Consider the following 19,478-nt stretch of genomic DNA (forward strand, 5'->3'; position numbering starts at 1 on the left):
ATTGGAAAAACAGCTTACTTTGGAACTTAATATTTGTGTTTTTATCGATATCGGAATGAACTGAAGTGAACCGAATGGAATCAGGAAAAATTGAAATGGAATCGAACTGAACTCTTGTGAATCAAAATTGAATCGATGAGGAAATTAGAATCAATAATGTGCCATTACTCACTGGATACATCCCGTAGTTTGCTTGACTGCTTACGGCCACACAGCAGCAGCTCAATATTGATCAATATTTTGAAAGCAGCACGTACTGTACCTGGCGAAGAGCGCTGCCATTCATCCTGTCAGGTGAGTCGGCAGTGTGGATGGACGGGCACCCAGAACGCACGACGGACGGACGGCTGGCACGCGGAGCGTTGCGCACTGTTGACAAGGAAGGTGTGCGAACTGGCAGCGGACGGACAGACGGAAAGTGCGAAACGAGAGTATAATAGAGTGTAGCTTGATGGGGACGCTCCTCCACACGAGCCTCCTTTTGCTCCAATGATAACTTGTGGCTTTTAAAGTGTTCCTCGGAGCCACAAAGAGGCTTAAGAAATGGCCGGCACTTGGGCCGAGGCGCTGGGCTCCATCACAAACAGAGACCTGAGACCGTTACTCTTCAAGTAGGAAACGTCTCTTGAGCCAAATAGCGCCCAGTTTACTCTGGCACCAGGCTGAAAACCAAGACTTTTATATTCAGAGCTTTCGCATCACTTTTGCAAGAGGGCGCAGATGATGGACGAGGTGCCGGTGTGAGGAACACCCGAGTGTGACTTGTTTTGCAAATTTGTTGGTTAAAAAGAAGGTGTGTCGTGGCTTGTTTGCTCGCTATCAAACAGATAGCGGTTGTGTTTTGATTCTAAGCCAGGTTTAGACTGAAAAACAGTCTAGGGAAACTCTGGTTAGGTTGAGGCTGTTTACAAAAGTCAATCAAGTCACTTTTTGGATAGGTGCTGGAGCCTATCTCAGCCGGCTATGGGCAGTACCCTGAACTGGTTGCCAGCCAATCGCAGGCCCTAAATTACCAACATTGGTAATTACCAAAAATCATTGAAATTATGTTCATGCAGTTGTCAATACACCGTTATGGAGAGACTCTTTAAACAGAATGATAATTGTAATCCTTCTGAATTGAATTATTGATTTCGGTATCAATAATAACCTGTTTTGCATGAAAGACCAGCTACAAATGAATCACTGCATAACATCCTCGAAAGTACTATCCCATGACATTTTTATTCTCTGTGGACTCTTTTCTCAGGTTCTCTGTGAAAGCAGCCCAATGAGATGGAACGTGGGACCCTCCCCCAAGGGAGGAGAAAGATGAGGAGTGGGCGGGGGCTGTTCACAGGAGATGAACATCCCAGACTGGGAGGCCTCCACGGAAACAACCAATTGAGAAACGAGGTCGAGGAATAGGATGGCACTGCGGAGAATGGTTGAAGGTTTGTACAAGTGGGATTGACAAGCAACATGAAGTAAGTGGGACCAAAATTGCAAGTAGGGACGGAATTCTAAGACTGGGAATGTTAACTCTTTGACTGCCAAAATCGTTGAATAACGTTGAGTAAAATCACGATGTATGCCGCCATAAACGTTAAGTGACGTCAACTACTTTTATTTATTTATTTATTTTTATTTTTTTTAAATATATCAGTGGTCAGTGCAACGTCCAAGTGCAGCGCAGCCGGGTCAATGAGTTGTGAACTCAAAAATACCCTCTAACTATGGCCAGCAGATGGCAGCATTGTATGTCTTTTCAATGGAGTTACTCAACTATTTAACCTTTCTGCGGTAGCTGCTCGGGCCCTAACTAGAGCTGCGGATTACAACGAAACATGACGCAATCTGATGAAATAGAACGATTTCAAGGCTGACGTGAATGATCAAAGCCTTTGTAACATTGAACCTAATTTGACGGAGCGTCACTAAACAAAAAAATATTAGTATCAAAGTCACTGTTGTGGAGAAAATGTATCTTTTCTTTTCAATTTTCGCTCAATGTCACTCAAATGACCTATTTTGAAAAGTTGATTACTAAAGAACGGAATAAGGTGGGAACATACTTTTTTTTTCTAATGAAAGAATGGAATGCGATCTTTCATGTGGTACCCATGTTGTATATGTAGCAAAAGAACACAATATTCTGTTTGCTTCGAAAAATGAGTTAAAATGCTCGAAATCCGCTGGCATTGGGGGTTGTTTTTTGATAACGTGTGGCGGTAAAAGAGTTAACAGCATAATTATAGACCAATAAACAAGGAACCTAGATATACACTTAAGTCCAGAATGCAAATGACATCCAAAGGTATGCTACAAATGCACGTCTTACTCATATCTCTGGCTACCTGTCATGACCCCGAGCAACAGTTGTTTTGTCCGAAGCCTCGCACGGATCATCGCGGCGGCAACATTGTTTTTCTTTCTGTCTGTGGTGGGACGACACACTGGGAGGGGGGGGGGGGGGGGAGGCCACAGCTTCATCACTGTTGACTTTCTCCACGCTTGGACTGTACCAAAGCCGTGTGTGGGCCAGACCCCCACGGAGAGCGGCGCTGGAACAACTGTCAGCGGCGAGGACAGCGGCGGGCTGGCCTCCCGCCGCGCCAACAGGTTCCGCACCATTATCTGTTGTCTTGCTAAGCGCCATACCTCATGTGTGAACAAGTCCAATACAGTCGGTATAGATATGATTGTTACAGATGTTCTTTCTGGATTGCGTTCAGTTGCATTTCTACCTCGCGATGACTCGTTTTGGACGGATTTGATAGCTGAAGTGACTCTGGCTTGCTCATGTGCATGGAGCTTTTCCAAACGAGAGCTTTGCTACATTTAACACAGGGGTGTCCAAACTTTTTCATTTGAGGGCCACATACAGAAAATCAGAAGTACGCAAGGGCCACATAATGTTACGAAGAGAAATTTTGTATAGTCCTAAAAATTGTACAAATAATTTATTTGTGCTTTTGCATATTTAGAAAAATGCTACAGTATATAAACCAATTTATTTGTAATATGGCAGTAGGGTTATTATAGTTTTGGAATTTTTCATTTTAGTTTTTATTTAGTTTTGAGTTTTTTGTTGTTGTTTTTTTTAATTTAGTTAGTTTTAATTAGTTTTCAGGGTGGTTATGTTAGTTTTTTTAAATTAGTTTTAGTTCTTTAATAAATGCTTAGTTTTAGTTTAGTTAGTTTCAGTATTAGTTTTAGTTTTTTGTGTATGTATGTAATGTGTATTACTTGTGCGCAATATTTTTTTTATTTTGTTTGTTTTATTTTAGTTAGTTTTCTAAACATAAAATGTAGTTTCAGTTAGTTTTTTTTTTTTTTTTTTAAAAAGCATCTTCGTTTTTATTTTATTTTGTTAACGAAATTGTTTTTTTGAATTTAATTTTTTCGTTAGTTTTAGTTAACTAAAATAAACTTTAATAGAACCTTTGTTTTTCGACACCTTCACTTCTTACTTCGACCATCTCCAAACATTTTTGTTTTTATTTTAGTTGAACTGAGTCAAATGCCATTTTTAGCATATGTCGCGGGCCACTAAAAAATGGACGGAGGGGCCACAAATGGCCCCTGGGCTGTAGTTTGGACACCCTTGATTTAACACATCTGAGATAACCTTAGGATGCTCTTCTCTCCACCTTAGAAAACTGCGATGTATTTTGGCAAAAAAGGCATCATGGTTTCCCGTTTGTTCATGAAGTCGTCAAGGAGATGTTCCATAATATGATCTTGTTGTTAACTAATGCCGCATTCCACACTGCTGGGGAATAGGAAATATCCCACATGGAGCTTAGGAGTTCTAAGTTTGAAGTGTTCCAGTGGAAAGCAAAAACAAAAAAACACGATTAGTGTGTACGTTGGAGATTGCTAAAAACTACTTAGCCCTACAAAATTACTTCATAGAGGGTAATGTGAAATGTCTTCAGAAATTGTGGTAAAAAGTGGTAGAAATTTGGTATATTTAACAGTACCAATGTTAGCTTTAAATAAAATATGGGCCATTGTCGTCAGTCTGTCGTCCTGCACCCTACCCCGCCACAATACAACAAAAACAAGTGCAGTGTGAAAAGGGCAGCTTGAAAATAGTTTTGTGTGCTTCTTAAAATTTGCCCTTCATGCTAATTTAATGTTTTTATTTAACTGGTATGGAGTGTCTTCTTTTTTTTTTTTTTTTTTTTTTTTTTAAGGATTGGGTTTAATAGTTCCCCTCTTTTTCAAATGAATGAGATTGTCCTGCATTGAAAAGTGTCTCCTAAATTTCCTGCTGCAGCGACAGACGCACAAGGTCGAAGTCAAAAGGGGCTCGGAGCAGGAAATTCTGCTGCATTTTTTTTTTTTTTTAACTGTGTACATAATCTTTTCTGCTGAAGTTTCATTTTCCTCTGAATCTCATTGCTGTCACACCCGCTTCTCGCACAAGACTGACATCCTCCCTCGTTAGACATTCAGCAGCCGCGGGGTAACCTGAGCCCCGCGCGCACGCTTGTGCGCGCACACACGCACGTTCAATCAGAGCGACCCACTTGCCATCGCACTGCTATCACAACCTGTCTACATCTCCTCCTATGCGGCCGTGTCGTGTGTCGATGTGCACGTGTGCGCCTCAGCAGCATGCAGCCGACACTCGGGGCCAGACCAGAAACTAATATCCCCCCCCCCATTGGAAACACATGTGGAGGTCTGACAAGAGCAGGCATGTTCCCTGTGCCATGTATGCCAGCAGTCACTTTGTCTCCGTGCCGTCTCACGTTTGAGTCACGTATCCTCTCTCCGATTCTTAGCAGCAGTCTGCTGTGTTTTGTGTCACCATGTTGGAATCCGGGGACACATGATTTCTTTTGCAATAAACATGTTGATTTCATCTTAAACAAGCTTTAAAATGTGAGGAGAAAAAAGAAGCGGGCAATAAATGTGCAGATTAAAGTGGAGTCGCAAATGAGGCAGTAAGTACACTTACTGGATAATTATAGTTCTGTGATTTTTAACCCACTTGTAACTTAATAGTGATTTATTGTTTATGACCCCACTTTATTGCATTTTTTTTTTTTTTAATTGACCAGTATACTTAGTTAATGTAATGCCCACGCATGTGGGAAAGGAGGGCCACAGCCACGAAGGCTGAAAGGCCTTTTTATTCCTCCCACTTATTTGACATGCATCTTCTTCCACATAATTAATCTGATTCACATCATTCCAATTTCAAAATATTTCAAAAATTGCCACCATGGTGGCTATTAATTTTCTCATTTCAAATATTCACGGTTTTCCCCAAAAGTAAATATTTGCATCCAAAATTCCCCATTCATTCCCAATGAGCCCAAATTGTTGGCTATTCATTCCTAGTGGCACATTCAAATAACAGATTCACATCGGTCCTATTTGAAATTGAAATCATTCAGCTATTTAATTCAACTTTGGAATGATTTTCAACATGCCAAAATTTCCCGTCGATGGAAAAATTCAACATTTTTATCATTAAAATACCCACAAAAATGACCTATTCATTTCCAATGACACTTTCAACAAAATTGATTCACATAATTTCCATTTGCAATTCAAAACTTTCAGCTCCTTCAATATACATGTGAAAAATTCTGCTTCGCCAAAAGTTCTGTATTTTCCCAAATTCAGTTCCCACAAAACCATTCCTTATTCATTCTTAATGACACATTCAACAGAACAGATTCATGTTGTTCCCATTCTAAATGTTCAGATCATTCAATTTACCTTGGGAATGATTTTTAGCATGCCGAAAATGTCCATTTACCAAAAATTCAACATTTTCACCATTTCCACAAAAAATGTTCCCTATACATTTCCAATAAGTTCAACAAAACAGTTTCACATCATTCCCATTTGAAATTCTAAATGATCAGATCATTCAATTCACCAGCATCATTTCACATTTTATCTTTAAATATCTTTCGATATTTTTCAATTCCCGATCATGCACACATTTTTTTTTTCATTCAGGATTTCAGCCTTCACACATAATTACTCCAGAAATTGCAAATGTGTTGTTTTTACATGGTTTCCAATCGTGTGTGGGTCGGCAAGATATCCTCCAGATAATGACAACAAAATAAATGACCGTTTGGTTAGTGATTTTCTTTCAAAATGTTGCTGACCAGATAGGAAATACATGAAAACTAGATTGTTGCCTCAAACTGTGCCAACGCTGATATATTTAAGTGCCACTGAAATAATTTATTCAGGTCTGAATCATTGTGATGACAAAGTTCCTGCAAGAAAAGTCGAGCTAAGCGGCTGGTAAGACCGCAAAACGTTGCACCTTCCTAAAGTGCCAAATTACCGCCGTGGTCGCAGCTGGCTACTGCTTTGAGTTTTTGGCCTCGGAGTGATTGTGGCTGCACTTCACTCAGCCGCATGGACAGCTTGCAGCCGCAGAGTTTTAAGTACACCTAACGGAAGCCGACTCCGTTCTTTGCGGCTGCCGACCTTTTCATTTCCCGCCGATCTGAATGAGTGAAAAATTCGCGGAGCGTTGCTGACGTTCACTTCTCTCAAGTGGCGATGTAATCAGCGGTCCTTCAAGTTGGAGGAAGCAATCGGGCCGGGCGAGGAGCTTTTTGAAAAGCGCTCTGTTATGACAATCTGTTTGGGAGCTTTGTCAGAACCCTTCTTTTGTCACCACGGTGACTTGGAGAGCTAATAGGTGGTGAAAAGGCTGCTCGGAGACGCAGATGAGGCCGATTATTATACGAACCAACGCGAGGGATTCCGAGCATTAGCATGCGCGCTAGCCGTAGTCGGCCCCAAGAGAGAAACCAGAGAACGCCTCTGGTGCCTCCATGGACATCCTCCGCTGAGTTTGCCGTATCCTTGTTTCGGCTGAGCTGCTGAAAGTCACGTCTGTGTATTTGTGTGGGGTTGGACCGTGTGTGCGCGTAGCTGCTGATGGATTTGTTATTTGTGACGGATAATTTTAACGGCGTTTGTCAACTCTAATATGCGGAACTGTCCGGCGACGGACACGATTTGAAGTTTTCTCAGCTCACTTGGAGTTTATTTAACACAAGTGCACTTACCGCTGAAGCCGTTTTCTCTGGAATAAACACGTCATATTTTTAGAGAGCCAAAAACAGAAGCGTAAATATCTTTATTTTGTAGCGTGCACAACAAGTAAATAGTTGTTGCATCGTTCAATAAACATTGTGGGATTGCATCATCACTTAAGAATAATACAGCCAAGATCATATTTTTTTAGATTTGACAAGTGGAGTAGCATTTTTTTTTTTTTTTTATTTGACATACTCTGTCAATTATTTTTCATTATTAAGGAGTGCACAGATCTTTTGTTACATTTTACTGTAGCTTTAAAAATTATAATTTCAAAGTCTTCAGGATTGTAAAATAGTGTAAAAAAATAATAAATCTGCTGGTAATATGTAAAATAGGACGTATTTATACGTTTTTGGGAGTAAATTAGTTAATATCTGATTGACAGGAAATGAGAACTAATTTTGATGTTGTTAGACTGACTCACCACACTAAACTGTGTTATTATTACCTTTTGAAATGATACAACTCTCTATTTTGTTCCACTGCTAACACTTTGCTCCGACCACTGATGGTTTTTAAACGCCGCCAAGAAGTTATTACATTAGGACCCATTATGCAGAACCGACTATTAATACAGAAAAGTGCCTATTCCTTTGCTCTATTGTACTAATTAATAGCATTAGGCTCTAATCTATCCAAATCTCGTAATGCTGTCTGGAGAGCAGGTTGGATACGTGTAATGAGGCGAAACATTGACGTTGTCACAGCTCCCGTGAATGTTACTTTTTACAAAGGTTACCGTTGAATTGCTCTGGACTGACTCCCAAACCGTTCTCACTGTAAACATTGAGGAAAAAGTGAAGCAAAGGAGTTAGAACACACAATTTAATAACCTGACTGATGAGTTTACAAGCTTCAGTGGCAGCCCAAACAGCAATTTGTACCAGCGTAATTGCTTGGACAATTTATGAGCTTGTGTGTGGATATGAAACACTTTGTGCTCCATATTTATGTCAAAACAAGTCATCAGACATAAGTGGATCAACAAATGGAAATGGAAATCATTCTGATGGTATTTCGTGATGCTTGGTAAAATACAGCAAATTATTTGCTAAATAACTGTACCTTGCTGGATTTTTATTTTATTTTTAGCAGCATGTACAGTAGGCTAGCTTGAATACAAATCTTCAAATGATCCTGTGTATAACGGTTGTACAGGAATGAGGTCCAATGAAGTGAGTCTTTTGAACGGCTCTTCAACGTGAACGATGGGGACCGACTCTTTATCGAGAGCCGTTCATTCCTCTACAACACCAAATGGCATTGCTATTTAAAAAAAAAAAAAAAAAATTAAAAAACACACACATGAGAGCCAGTTTTTTGTACGGTTCTTTTACGTCAGGGGTGTCCAAACTTTTTCATTTGAGGGCCACATACAGAAAATCGGAAGGACGCAAGGGCCACATAATGTTATGAAGAGAAATTGTGTTTAGTCCTAAAAATTGTACAAATTATTTATTTGTGCTTTTGCATATTTAGAAAAATTCTACAGTATATAAACCAATTTATTTGTAATATGGCAGTGGGGTTATTATAGTTTGGGAATTGTTTTTTTTTTTAGTTTTTACATATTTTTCAGGGTGGTTCTGTTAGTTTTTTTTTTAATTAGTTTTAGTTCTTTAATAAATGCTTAGTTTTAGTTTAATTTTTTCAGTATTAGTTTTAGTTTAGTTTTGTTTATTTTTTTTTAATGTGTATTACTCGTGCGCAACATTTAAAAAAACACAATGGGTGTGACGTCATTATTACGGTTTGTATTAACTCTTTGAACGCCAAAAATGTTTCATAACGATGAGTAAAATCACAATGTATGCTGCCATAAACGTTTTTTGTTTTGTTTGTGTTTTTTTTTATCAGTCAGCAGTTCACCATCGAAGTGCAGCGCGCGCTGCCTGGTCAATGACTTGTGGAATCAAAAACACGGACTACCTATGACGTCATTATTCTGGTTTATATCAAAATAAATACTAAAAATCACATTTAAAATCATCCAAAAAGGCTCATGCATTAAATTAATTACCAAAGACTAAAACGACGTACATTATAGTTTTATTTTAGTTAGTTTTGTAAACATAAAATGTAGTTTCAGTTAGTTTTCTTTTTCTTTTTTTTTTATCTTCGTTTTCGTTTTATTTTGTTAACGAAATTGTTTTTTGTTTTTCATTTTAGTTTTAGTTAACTAAAATAACCTTTAATAGCACCTATATTTTTCGCCACCTTGACTTCTGACTTCGACCATCTAGAAAACATTTTTGTTTTTATTTCATTTTGAACTGAGTCAAATGCCATTTTTAGCACATGTCGCGGGCCACTAAAAAATGGACGGCGGGCCGCAAATGGCTCCCGGGCCGTAGTTTGGACACCCCTGTTTTATGTAAACGGCTCCCGAATGAACGGCTCCCTTGAAAGAGCCAAAAGTCGCATCACGAGTGCTCACGCAAGCAGGCAGTGTTCTCACAACTGAAAGTGACGCAATGAATGAAATGTAAGATATTTTCTTTTCATTTCTTGTTTTAGGGGGAGTAAATATTAGCGCAACTTCATATATCATACATAACATAACACGGTGAAGGTTAACCGTATATAAACACCGGGTCAGGGTACAATGTTGACTGTTATATTATATATTTTGCCTAGTAGTAGGTGACATATTCACCAAATCAGACGATTATAAGAACGGGTGTCTCTTTATATTTTTCTTGGACGGTGCCCACCAACTAAACGCACACACCACATAGACACACAGACACATCCCTTGCCGTTTCAGCTCAGCATGCTCGGAGAGGAAAGGTGGCTATATTATCCGAGAGTTGCTGTTTTTACGCTATAGACAACATTCCGGGCTCCAGTGGGACAAGCGTGTGATAGACAGGCACTTTACTGTACCCGAGCCAGACACTGGCAGCCTAGAAGGGGGGGGGAATCAATACTTGGACATAACTTTCTAAATAAACACATGCACTCTATGGACATTGTTGGCAGTGGGAGCCGGCAACCTGTCCCTATTGATGGAATCGAACACCAGAGAGCTTGCTGAGCACTGGATCCCATCGCGGTGCTGGCTACCGGCAAAACGTGATGTGAATAGTCGGCTGTGTTGTGTTTATTTAAGGTAAGAGTAGAACGGGCGAGAAATTTAGGAGAATGGCCTTGCATTTGGCAGTGAAGCCGCTTTTCCCCTTAGCGAGTGTTTTCATGGCTTGTTGGTGATGTTAAATCTGCCTTAACCTCCGTGTGGGTGATGCCCGGTTGCTAGAAATCTGATTAAACTGTCGTAATTTCAGTACTGTAGTCTGTGCAAGCAGTTTGCGGAGTAGTAGACATGAGGAGGAATGACGCCACATTACCACCCAGGAAACCGCTTGGAAAAGAGAATTCACTGTCACCCTTCATATGATGCTCTTTGGGGAGAAGGAGCCAGATGGGCATATATAGATATACAGTGCTGTCATAGTTAAAGCATTAACTCATTTATTAATTACAAAATATTAGTGCATTAATCATGTATTAATGCAGATGAATCGCTATGCTGCATTCGTGGATGGTCGGAAGTCGGAAATATCCAGGTTGAAACTTCCCAGTTCTGACCTCAAAGCGTTCGAGGTGAAAGTAAACAACCAAAAATGGCGGATCGTGATAAATTGTTTTTTATTTTGGTCCTCAAAACTCAATTTGACCTCCAGAAAACTTATCTTTTTTGAAATTTTGTTTCATTTATTGTTTTAATCTTATTTCATAAACATTCCATACAGTTAAGTAGTTTACCGTATAATTTCACGCAGGCATATAGCGGCAATCATTTTTTTAATCATTTTAGATGGGATATCTTCTATTAAAATAAAACTGTCTAATTCTACCCTTTTCTATTTATGGTAAACAGTATACAGTGCAGTTTATGGTGTAAAATAGTAAAAAAATAAAAATAAAATAAAAACTTGGAACGGATTGAAATTATTTACATTAATTCTAATGGGCAAAATTGTTTCGGATTTCGACCAATTCGCTTTTGGAATGGATTATGTTCGAAAACCGAAGTTTGACTGTAATTCCAACCTGCCTCGTCATCTCATGTCAAATATGCCAATACTGCTGTCAAATTTAGAACTTTAACTCTGCAGAGAGTGTCCGTAATGGAAGTCTTTTTGGTGCTGTGGGGGATTTCTTCAATAGGCCCTGTATTATTTCTCCACGTTTCATCAGGAACTCGTTCCAAACGTTTTATTCCTTACCACTCACAATCGTGGCTGCTGAATACGAGCCAAAGGCCCCCGAAGAGTCTTACCTCCGGACGAGCCAATCAGCTTGAGAGCAGCGGGAGAGGTCGCGTGGCTGGCAGCGCGTCCGTCGGCAGAGACGGACCGCAGCCACCTCGCCGCTTATGAACGCCTCCTTTCACCGCCGTCCGCACAATATTGGTGCTGCGGGGCCACTCCCCCAGCCAAAACAAGGCCCGTTTGAAGAGCAAACAATCAAGCCTCCCCAAGAAATTCCTGCTAATTTGCCAGCGCCTGAGAGGAGCAGAATGAGTGATGGATGCCTGCCCGTCTAGCTGCATTTCCTGCTGTGTTTCCTTAAGTGTGTCAATTTACTGTCACGTGCGTGCCAGCAATTCCATCTAGTGAACACCTCAACGTTTCATTTCTGTTGGGTCCGACTTCCAGCATCTCTATCATCTGTTCAGAATTTCTAAACCAATTGTGGACTTTATTCGCTGTATTTTGTATTTTTTCCATATAACTATATATCAGTGCTTCTCAAATAGTGGGGGCGCGAGACTCCAACAAGGTCTCGGAGAACATGCTTTTATTTATTTATTTTTTATTTTTATTTTTTATTTTTATTTTTTTTACTTTCCTAGAATAAAGTGCAATTGCACCTCCACTACATTAGGGGGCAGTGGCGCACTCATTATTGGCAGAGTGTGCGCAGGGAGCATTCGCTCGGTGGTGTCGGGGTTTTGTTTGCACTGAGCATGTGCGCTTTGCACACAGCAAAAAAAACAAAACAAAAAAAATCAGCACAAATTATTTTACATATTTTTGTTTTGCAGGTTAAAGTTGTTTGTTTTTGTGTTTTGTTTTTTTAATATTGTGCTGCTGAGTTAATGTTGGTGATCAGTTTGAAAGTATTATTACTTATTGATTTTTTATTGAAATAATTGAGAAGCACTGCTTTAAATGCAAGCAAGATGGCGTCTATGTTACATCTTGATTATTTTCTATCCTAACGTGTGCTAACTGATTAGTGGAGCAGATCGTTAAGTCTTAATAAAGTCTAGTGTTGATTGTTCAGAAGAGCGTATGAGGCTGCTTGTACTACACGATCCTGTTCCAGTGTGTGCGTGCGAGTGCACGTGTGTACGGGTGTATTCATTAATAGTGCATCAGTCCTCGTCTTCTGGTTACAGTAGCCGAACTGTCTGAGCCATTAGCAGGTGGGACTCGTCTTTAACACTTTGGACGTGCGTGTTTGTTTGCATGTGAACGTCAGGCGTTATGTGATGTGAGACAGGGAAATGGAGGCTTGGTGCAGCTGATGCTGATGGGCGTGGGATGCTAATGTCAGCAACTGCTAGTCTTTCACGGCAATTTGAATGCAGCAGTTCAACATGTGGCACAACTAAACCGACAAATTGAATGACTGTAATAGATTAATTGATGTGCACGATGGAGAGACATTTACCTAAAAATTCTTCACACAAATATAGTCGTGATTTTCATGTTTTTCAGATCCACAAATACATGCGGGATTTTAGCATGTTTTTTCAGATCCACACATATTCATGATTTTCACATTTCTCAGATCCACAAACATATGCACCATTTTTGCATTTGTTTTTATGATCCATAAACATATTTGTGATTCAAATATCAATCAAAATAACCACAATGACTATGATGATCCAGTGACTTGGCCTGATGACGTTTGGGTTGCAACATTGCTTCATCAGAGCTGTCGACATCCCTTCGATATTCTGCTTTTGCACAATTTTACACTTTGACAGTTTGGAAAAATGGACTGGAACTTTTTTTTTCCGTTCCTGGACCAGGACCAAACAGTTAGCGTAGAGTCTAATGATTAGTCCCATGGGGTGCATTAGTGTAGATTTGTATCTTAGGGGACGACAAATGACTTTTACTGTAGTATCACATTATACGATTGAAGTACATTTGTTTTATATCATATGTACTCTTTAATTTTGGCTCTGTTATAATAACACGTGCTGAGTCAGCGCACATGCAATGAAGGGTTGACTTATCAAAAAAGGCAACCGGTGCGATCCAAAGATTCCTCCGATAAGTTAACGTCTTTAATTACTCTTCTGCCAGTTAACTCCTCCCCACTTTTCTCTTCCCCTCTTCTGCCGTCAGCTGGCATTGAGAAGAAGGCCTCTTTGACTCATGTCAGGAGAGGAAGGGTGAGTGTTTCGGGGGGGGGGGGACTCCTGGAGTCTGATAGTCTGGCTGGTTCATGCAGGTTTTTCCTCCGGGGTTTAAATCAGTCACAGAGGTGAGGCGAGAGAGGAGAATTTTTTGACGGCACATCTCCGCCATGTGGGCTCCTACTGGGCGATTTTGCCTAAAATTAAAAGCTCTGATTTTTTTTCACGCAAAAAAAAAAAATCGATTTACAATTTTTTTTCTCGATGTATTTATTTATTTATTTTAAGAAAACAAGTAAAAAAAATGACATAACTCAAAGTAATTTATTTTATCAAACAACAAATAAAAACTTCCTTTTCAAAATTAAAGTGCAAAATGTCTGACATATTGAATTACATTTATAAAGTGCAAACTTAGAACTTTTTTTTTTTTTAGTAATTAAATGACAGAAAACTCAAAACAACTTTTGCTTCGATTGTAACATAAGCAAACATTTCCTTTTCAGAATGAAAATGGAAAATGTCTGCATGAAATAAAATACTTGGAAATAAATGTAACATAACATATTGAGTGCAAACTTGGAACTTTTTGTTTTAGTAATTAAATGACGTTAAACTCAAAACTTTTGTTTCTATTAAATCTAACCCTTAACATAACTAAATATTTCCTTTTCAAAATTAAAGTGCAATTTCTGCCTTAATAAATAAAATACTTTTGAAAGTAATAAAAATGCATTTAATAAAATATTTCATTCCTAATGACTGTGGCTTAATTGATCATATGGATTGTACAAAATTATAATTCTTGTTAGGATAACAATTGAAACGCTTTAAACAATTCACTCAAGTCAATATTTATTTAAAAAAAAAAAAAAAAAAAAGGTGGGTCTGGGGAAACTCGAATTAATTAAAGTTTAAATCGTCCACAACAAATAATTCGAATCAATTCTCAAAATCGATATATCGCCCAGGCCAATGAAAGCAGCTACTGCACAGGGACACGTTGAATTGTTTTTAAAGGGGGGGCGCATCACTCAAATGTGCAGGATTGTGCGTCAATGTTGATTTGTAGATGATTGAATAGTTCACCTTTGAAATCAAAATCAGGTGGCCAATGTATGACAGAAAACAACAGGGCATCGTTCCAAATCCCGCACAATCCAACACCACATTCATTCATTCAGTCCATTCATCAGTATTGTTGAGCCACACGCACGCACCTCCTGCCCCCTCCCGGTAGCCGCGGACCCCCATCCTGACACCTAATCCCGAGCCTCGCTACCATAACATTTTCACAAGGGTCGCCTGCCGCTTAATAACAGCGCCGCATGCATCCGTGAACTGCTCCTTTATAAGAGCGACGACACACGCAATTAATGTTCATTGGTGATCGCCTGCCACCACTTTTTTTTTTTTTTTTTCTCAGTGTGTTTGGATAAGAGTTCAACATGATCCTCTGATAGTCTGTATCTTTAACTCACTCACTCGCCGCCATTTTCACAGAAGCAATCCCGTTCGCTCCCGGCGGTTTTACTGGATTTTAACTGATTTTGCAAGGCCCACAGAATATTGTGTTCTATTGCTATAAAAGCTTGGAACCTATCAAAAGAAAGATTAGTCTCTTTCTTCATCAGGAAAAAAAAAGTATGTTTCTATCTGTTTACGTTTTGCAGCAATTAGCATTAGAAGAGAGCTAAGTTTCATCAGTTTTCACAAATCTATTTAAAATTGTAAGTAATTTAGCTTATTTTCTTTTTTCCTTTGCTCTGCTGCCACCTGCTGGCTGTTTGTGTAATAATTTCTGCAACCGTTCTTTGCAGTTGAGAGGCTGCATCAAAGCCTTCTGTATGCTCTAGCATAAAACAAAAACAAAAAAAACGTATAAATACGTCTTTGGGACACTTAATTAAAACATAAAAAAACGGATTTACACGTTATTGGGAGCAAATGAGTTAAGGGAGGGGTGCATGTGGTTTATTCATTTTTTTCCTTTCGGACACAGCTTACATCAATCACATCACATCATTTTCAACATTGACATCCGAAAGAAGGGCTGACGGGTAGAAGCCGAAGCTTATTCAAGACCCGTCCCCATCGACCCATTACTATAAAGCATCGGGCATTTACATTATTTAGAATAGTCATTAATTCTTATCATTATCCATCCCATACTATCCCAAACACCGCTCGCTCAGTTCATCTTGAATGTCCGTGTGTAGATTGCGGCTAGTCCCAGTCATTTGGAACTGGCGAGTCAGTTCCCAGACGCCACCTGCGGGCCCACCCCGCCAGGCGAGCAGCCAAGGCAAGCGCAATTCTTCTCGTTCACAGGTAGCGTCTTCGTCTGGGCAATTATGATCGCAAAAACGCTTTTCTTTTTCTTAGTTCACCCCCCCCCCCCCAAGTTTAATTAAGGGAGCATGATTTTCTTCACGAAAAAGCCTTCACGCCTCAACATTAAGAAGGGACTGACATATTTCTGGCAGTATTGTAAATGAAATCAAATCCAACTCAAATTTAAGAAGCCTCACGCAACCGCACGACCATTTTCAGTTTTATAGGACTATTAAAATGGATTAGCGATGGCGGAGAACTTGGACAACATGAGTAACGGCAGTTGAATACCGTCCCTTGTATTTACTAATATGTTTCAATTCCCCTTTTACAAGTAGAAGTCATGTACCACCTCGTCTAGACTTTATTTCCGATCATTGTGATGTTATTATAATTGAACTGTAATGCTGTAAAAATGAATGATGGACATTCCATATGGTTTTCCTGCCAATGGCTATAAATTGATTTTAAAGAGCTATTTATAATTAAAAATGTGTGAGTCCGAATGCCTCTGTGGTTTTGCTCAAGCACATGACTCAGCTTTTTTTTTTCTCTCTCTTTTTATTTTTTTAATTTTTTTTTTACTGTTTTCCTGCTGGGCTCCATGTTAATTTAAAATAACTAATATATCCCATAAAAGCCACCAGCAGAAGCCTGTTCAAGTTTACACAAATAATTAGCTGTGAGCAGACACAAGCAAACCCCGAAGAGAAATATGAGCTGCCAGAGTGCACGGCCGAGTCGAAAGGTAATGACCTTTATATTGCGGAATTTCTCGCCGGCGTTCTGCAGTAAACAAGTAACAGAAACCATTTTTGGCTAGCAGTGACGGAGGATTAGCAACATTTACCTGCGCTACGTCTTGATTTAAACGTCTGGCCACCATTTTCCTTTTATTTCCCAGCAATTTACTTTTACCACAGGTTCAATTTGGAGCGGAGCCTTGGAAAATAAGAGCGTCAAGCCGTTACGACCTCTACGCCCATATATGGTCACGCGTCTGATAATGGCGGCCAATATACATTTGTACAAACAAATGTCGAATCGCATAAAGGACCATGACCTCACCCTCACATTACCGGCCATTGACATGTTCTTATTTATGTACAGGCGTCCACTACGTGCCACCAGAACCGTAAACACACTTTCTGACATACCACACCCTCTCACACACTCCACCTCATACACACCCATGTCGCCACCAAACACCGCAGACATGCTCACCGTGTATTTTCCCGAAGGGCACGCACACCTCGACCTGTACAACAAACACGGAGTAACTCAAACATCAGTGCTGCGTGTGTAATGGAAACTTTCATTGGTCTAAAGCCTGACGTCACGCATTCGACATTTACCAGAGGTTTCCTACTTGATGCAGCCCCGCCCCCTTTCCGAACCTTACTTTGTCAAAACACTTTCTTTCTGTTTCTATTCAGCACTTGGGATTTTCATATTAGGTTGGTGATATTGAAAATTTGTGGGAGTGTCTCCTTCTGGGCAACAAGGTGTCCTAAGTTCAGGGATTGAATTTGACTCAGGAAACAATTGCAATGTCCACTTCTAGAGATATAAAATCAGGATCCAGAAAGTAGAAAGTTGGGCTGCCAAAATACCAAAACTTAGTCTAACCCGCCCCTGCGCAGATTTAAGACTTTGTCACACTGCCCTGGCTCAGTTTTGAAAGATTTGCGCAGGAATGCGAATGACCGGTGTCCAGCATGCCCATATTTGGAGGTGCTGACCTGGCAGCAAGGTTGGGGAATCCAGGTCCAGAAAGTAAAAACCCTGAAATAGTTTGGCTTTAGCCACAGATGCTTCTAATCAACAGGTGGGGACAAGCTCGTTTGCTTGCCAGTTGATTAGAAGCACATGTGGCTAAAGCCAAACTATTTCAGGGTTTTTACTTTCTGGACCTGGATTCCCCAACCCCGGCAAACAAAAAAAAAGTTATTTTGCCACTGAAAACCATGACGAGGAGGTCACGAGCGGGAAAAACCAATGGCTTGTCGGGGACTTGGATAGTTTAATTATGCAGTTACTTGTAAATAAGTCCACCAAAACAACACTAAACAACTCCGCTAGCTCCTCTCCAATTGGTGGCACTTAGTTGATGGCACTCAACTGCTAAGTGCAGTGAGAAAAGGGCTTTAGACCGCCTCTCGCACAACAGTTTTCTGGCTTTTTCTCACATTTCAAAAACATGCATGTTAGGTCAATAACTCATTTGCTCCCAATAACGTGTAAATATGCTTTTTTTAATGTTTTAAGTGTCCCAAAGACATATTTATAAGTTTTTTGTTGTTGTTGTTTTTTTTATTCTAGAGCAAACATAAGGCTTTGATGCAGCCTCTCAGCTGCAAAGAACGGTTGCAGAAATGGTAGTTATTACACAAACGGCCAGCAGGTGGCAGCAGAGCAAAGGAGATCAACCAGAGCCATGTAGAAAAAAAGCTAAATTACTTAGAATTTGAAATAGATTTGTGAAAACTGATGAAACTTAGCTCTCTTCTAATGCTAATTGCTGCAAAACGGAAACAGATATAGAAACATACTTTTTTTTTTTTTTCCCTGATGAAAGAAGAGACTTTAATCTTTCTTTTGATGCCTGTCTTTAATAGACTGCAATTCACCCGGGACCCAAGTGAAAAACAATAACGGGGAAAAAACGATGGGTGGATGGACGTTAGAATCATTGCAGCGGATCTAAACTGCCACTTTTGCATTCTACCTGGTGTGCGCTAGCGTCCCTAAAATTCCCTCCACCTGAGCTACATTTTATTGGCGTCCGACTTTTAGCCCCACTGCTGTGCCTTTTTTTTTTTTTTTTAAGTGCAGTCAGCAAAGTTCACAATAAAGTAGGAACATGTGGACAGACAAACTAAGGCTGCAAACTCACACCATCTAATTAAAGTCAAAACGTCACGTCCGATAAACGTCAGCGAGGTTGACTGTGCGACAGGCCGGGATGTTTCACTCTCCAGATCTGTTTTCATTGACAACAAAATAACGTGTTGAAGGGCTGAAGGAAACCCCGGTGCGTGTCTTTATTGCTTTAACATTTCTGTCTTCCTACTTCTCTGCAACCTGTCTCGGTCTTGTCGTGTTCTTGTTTATTTTCCGTATTATTGTTATTCCCGAATCAGCTCTCGTTAACTCTCTCGGTTTACTATTGCCTCATCTGTGACTCACTCCTTCTTGTTGATGTTATTAGTTAACTGTCGCCAACTAAACAATTCAGGTGAAACTTGCCTTCTTTACCGCGTCTCTGTCGTGTATTTTGCACATTTGTTTCAAAGATGAGATGCAGTGTGTAAAGGGGTCTGCTTAAATATGCAATTAATGAACTGATTAGGAAAAAAGAGGAGGGTGAGAGTGTGTGGTGGATTAAAAAATGTTGAAGACGTCCTTGTGGAAAAAAAAATAGATATAACTGTAAAGTTCTGGGTGGGAAATTCCACTGGTTCTTGTATCTTAATGCTCACGATATTATACTAACAATAATAACCAGGCGGCTGCATTTTCTCAGTTGAACTGTTTACTGGATGCCAGGAAGATCGAGTACACAGCTGCGGAGCCCTCTTCTAGTAGTATGCGGAAGAGGAACTGATCTATTCAGAATCGTCCCTGCACTTATACTGTCTAGGCCGCGCGCCCACATGGGCGAACGGCTCAGCGTCCCCATGTG

At 39.9% G+C, this 19,478-nt stretch overlaps 1 protein-coding gene and 1 pseudogene across 3 annotated transcripts in view; one reads left to right on the forward strand and one right to left on the reverse strand.

Annotated features, from left to right (window-relative positions):
* LOC144004464 (solute carrier family 2, facilitated glucose transporter member 11 pseudogene) overlaps window positions 1-2,315 on the forward strand; it is a 236,426-nt pseudogene extending 234,111 nt beyond the window's left edge. The window contains exon 5 of the transcript XR_013279384.1: window positions 1,250-2,315. The product of XR_013279384.1 is annotated as a solute carrier family 2, facilitated glucose transporter member 11 pseudogene, transcript variant X3 (transcript). The remainder of the gene's footprint in view (window positions 1-1,249) is intronic.
* The window catches only part of LOC144004463 (uncharacterized), a 245,740-nt gene that overhangs the window by 49,806 nt on the left and 176,456 nt on the right, over window positions 1-19,478 (reverse strand). The gene's annotated exons all lie outside the window — the stretch shown is intronic.

The sequence above is a fragment of the Festucalex cinctus genome, chromosome 17 (assembly GCF_051991245.1).
Source record: "Festucalex cinctus isolate MCC-2025b chromosome 17, RoL_Fcin_1.0, whole genome shotgun sequence".
NCBI lineage: Eukaryota > Metazoa > Chordata > Actinopteri > Syngnathiformes > Syngnathidae > Festucalex > Festucalex cinctus.